The sequence below is a fragment of the Moschus berezovskii genome, chromosome 11 (genome assembly GCF_049115385.1).
Source record: "Moschus berezovskii isolate FMDL1 chromosome 11, NW_MosBer_1.0, whole genome shotgun sequence".
Lineage (NCBI taxonomy): Eukaryota > Metazoa > Chordata > Mammalia > Artiodactyla > Moschidae > Moschus > Moschus berezovskii.
In genome coordinates, this window is record NC_142470.1 from 39,417,916 (window position 1) to 39,422,147 (window position 4,232).

Below are 4,232 nucleotides of genomic sequence, written 5' to 3' on the forward strand. Positions count from 1 at the left end.
CAATGCAGGAGACCCGGGTTCAATCCCTGGATCGGGAAGATCCCCTGGAGAAGGAAATGGTAACCCACTCCAGTATTCTTGCCTGGAGAATCCCATGGACGGAGAAGCCCGTAGGCTACAGTCCACGGGGTCGCAAAGAGTCAGACACGACTGAGCGACTGAACGGAACGGAAACCTGTTCTAAAAAGGGGAGGATAATAAACATTTTAAAAAACTTGCTGAAACCACTCTCCCGTCACTTCCCAATGGCAACCCATTTCAATCAGGGTGAGATTTTCCTCCATATTTCGAACTGGTTTGCTTGCACTGCTATTTTTGATTATGCATTTTTTGTTGTTGCTGTTCAGTCACTCAGTTGTGTCCTACTTTTTGTGACTCTGTGAACTGCAGCCTGCCAGGCTTCCCTGTCCTTCACTATCTCTCAGTTTCCCCAAACTCAAGTCCATTGGGTCGATGATGCTGTCCAACCGTCTCATCCTCTGTTGCCCCCTTCTCCTCCTGCCCTCCATTTTTCTCAGCATCAGGGTCTTTTCCAAAGAAAATAATTAAAAACAACTAAAATTAATTTTCACGGTTTACCTATTTGTTGGTTCAAAAGTTAAAACTTAATAATAAAATTTATGAATATGTAATATTTTAATTGCATATCCAACTTAATTGCATTTTTATTACATTTCATTTTTTGTTCAGTTTTAATTTTTTCCTGGAATTTTTAACTGCCTTTCTTTTTCTCTTGCATTGTCTACCTGAATTATAAGCTTAAGTTTCTAACTAAGAGTAGATTATATTATTTATAGTTATTAATGTATTGATCTTAAAAACACAGAGGAAACATTACAGATGACAAGCTGAGGAGTATAAATGGGTGAGAAAGGTAAATGAAAAAGAAGAGAAATAAACATATCCAGATCCTTTTCCTTGATTTTTATTCTCTGGTGGTCTCTGTTGCTTAGCTTTAGTTTGGATTGACTCCTCTTTCATTGTGCTGAACAGTTTTTATTCTGCAACCTGAAATTCCTGGGTTGAATTTGTTGTTTCCAGAATCCTGTAATCCAGAATCTTCCTCTTTCTTATTTTACTCTCTTATTTTGCTGGCATATCCTCAAGTGTATCTATGATAAAGAAGAAAATTTTTCTTTTCTTGAAAAGAAAATCATCTTTGTCTAATTTTATGTTAGATTGACAGGGTGTACAATTCTCTGTCAAAACTAGGGTTTTATCAGAAATTTGAAGGCTCTGTCTGTTCTAGTGTTTTCTGAAATTCAGTATTTCTGATGCAATGTCTGAGGTCAGTTTGGTTCTGGTTCTCCTGTAGACAATTTTATTTTCCCTTTCTGGAAGCTTCTAGGATATTTTTCTTTATCCTTGGTGGTCTTGCACATGTTTTTCTCTCATTTTCTCTTTCTCTTTTTTTGTGCAATGCAGTTGGTTGACCTTTCAATCTAAAGACTTGTATCTTTCAACTCTGGGACTTGGGGGTATTATTTGTAAAATAAAGATTCTATTATCTCTCTCTCTCTCTCTTTTTTCCCCAGGACCTCTACAAGTCAGATGAATTAATCCTATCTGTCTCTTATCTTCTTTCTTTTAAAAATTATTTTATATTCTTTTTGTTTTTATTTATTTATTTATCTTATTTTTTGGCCATGCAGCATGTAGGATTTTAGTTCTCCGACCAGCGGTCAAACCCACGCCCTCTGCATTGGAAGTGTGAAGTCTTAACTATGGGATCACCAGGGAAGTTTCTTTTATCTTCATTCTTTTATTTTATATTTTCTTTTCTTTTTTATTCTCTTTGTTAGGAGATTCTCTTGCTTCCCTGGTAGCTCAGGTGGTAAAGAATCTGCCTGCAATGCAAGAGGCCCAGGTTCAATCCCTGGGTGGGGAAGATACCCTGGAGAAGGAAATGGCAATCTACTCCGGTATTCTTACCTGGAAAATTCCATGGAAAGAGGAGCCTGGAGGGCATGGACAGAGGAGCCTAGTGGGCTACAATCTATTGGGTTGCAAAGAGTTGGACATGACTGAGTAACTAACACACACACACTGCTGCTGCTGCTGCTAAGTCACTTCAGTCGTGTCCGACTCTGTGTGACCCATAGACAGAAGCCCACCAGGCTCCCCCGTCCCTGGGATTCTCCAGGCAAGAACACTGAAGTGGGTTGCCATTTCCTTCTCCAGGGGATCTTCCCCACCCAGGAACCTGGGTCTCCTACATGGCAGGCGGATTCTTTACCACCTGTGCTACCAGGGAAGCCTGCACTGTATCTCACTATCATTTCATGTGGCATTGCCTCAAATCTCTCTGAGGATACTAATTAGCAGTCTGCTCTGTGAGTTGCCCATTTCTAATTGCTTGTGTTGGTCTTTCTCTTCACATTGTGGGATTCCCTCAAAAGCCTACTAAATTTTTAGTTGTTTGGTTATGTTTAAGGATGAGGCAGTAGAAATGGGTGATTGGGAGGTCTGTGTGAGAGGGCAGAGCTTGTCAACTGGTAGCTTTTCTTTAAGGAGAGTGGACAGGAAGTTGGACTTTACTGAGGAGACTGCAAATGCCCTACACTGACTATCCTAGTTTCTCAGTTTGTCTACTTTTAAAAAAAATGAATTGAATTGTGCTGGATCTTGGTTGCGGTGGGCAGGCTTTCTCTAGTTGGAGTGAGTGGGGCTGCTCTCTAGCTGTGATGCCCAGGCTTCTCACCGCAGTGGCTTCTATCATGGAGCACAGGCTCCATGCGTGCAGGCTTCAGCAGTTGCTGCATGTGGGTTCAATAGTTGCAGCTGTTGGGCTGTTGAGTGTGGACTCAGTAGTTGCGGTGCATGGGCTTTAGTTGCTCCCGGCATGTAGAATCTTCCCAGACCAACAATTGAACCTGTGTCTCCTGTATTGGCAGGTGGATTCTCATCCACTGGACCACCAGGAAAGTCCTGTCTACTCTTAAAAGAGAAGAACTCTCTTATTTGTTTGGAGTAGGGAGGCGGTGACTAGACAGTATCAGATGACTAGGAGTTTTGCACGAGGTGAAGGCAGGGGGTAAGTTGGGGGACAACTTTTTATTATTCCATTAATCTCCTTGTTCTTGGCCCCTCATTTTACTCCCACTTTCTGGTACTTGGCATTTCTGAGTTGGAAGCCTCCCTGGAGCTGTTCAGGGGAGAGTTGTCCTTCTTTAGCTGTGGCTCCTTCTATGAGTCCTGTAGACTGCTGCATCCCTTACCCTGTTTCATCTCTTGCCAACTTCTTAAGTATTATTTAATGTCTTTCAGAAATTTATCAAAATCCATGACCGATTGATGGATACTCTTACTCTATTGTGATGGATTTGAAGGGGACGACCGAGAATGAGATGGCTGGATGGCATCACCAACTCTGTGGACATGAGTTTGAGTGAACTCCGGGAGTTGGTGATGGACAGGGAGGCCTGGCGTGCTGTGATTCATGGGGTCGCGGAGAGTCGGACACGACTGAGCGACTGAACTGAACTGTTATTTAATGAGGTCTTGTAAGGGAATGACAGCAGTGTGTTATCTTGAATTAGAAACTCTGTTTTGATAGTTATAGTAGAAAGATCTTGGGTTTGTTAACAGATCTGGGTTCCAGTTACATGAAAGTGAAAGTGAAAGTCTCTCAGTCGTGTCTGACTCTTTGTGACCCCAAAGACTCTACAGTCCATGGAATTCTCCAGGCCAGAATACTGGAGTGGGGAGTCATTCCCTTCTCCAGGGTCATCTTCCCAACCCAGGGATTGAACCCAGGTCTCTCACATTGCAGACGGATTCTTTACCAGCTGAACCACCAGGGAAGCCCAAGAGTACTGGAATGGGTAGCCTACCCCTTCTCCAGATCTTCCTGACCCAGGAATCAAGCTGGGTCTCCTGCATTGCAGGCGAATTCTTTACCAGCTGAGCTACTGGGGAAGCCCAGTTATATAGTTATATGCCACTTCATCCCTTCGAGCTGTGGCTTTGCTATTATGTGGAAGACTGGAGAAACACTGAGAAGAGTAGGCTAAACAATTCATCTGTCTGAGGCCCAGGTCCCTCACTTTTAAGTCATTCATGCAATTCATGAGCGTCTACCGTATACATGGTTTTGTGTTAGATGCTGGAAAAGCAAAGATGAAGTAGTTATAGGCCCTTCCTGTCAGATATTTGGGGTGAGGGTTGTTGTTGTTCAGGTGCTCAGGCATGGCTGACTCTTTGTGACCCCATGGACTGCAGCATGCCAGGCT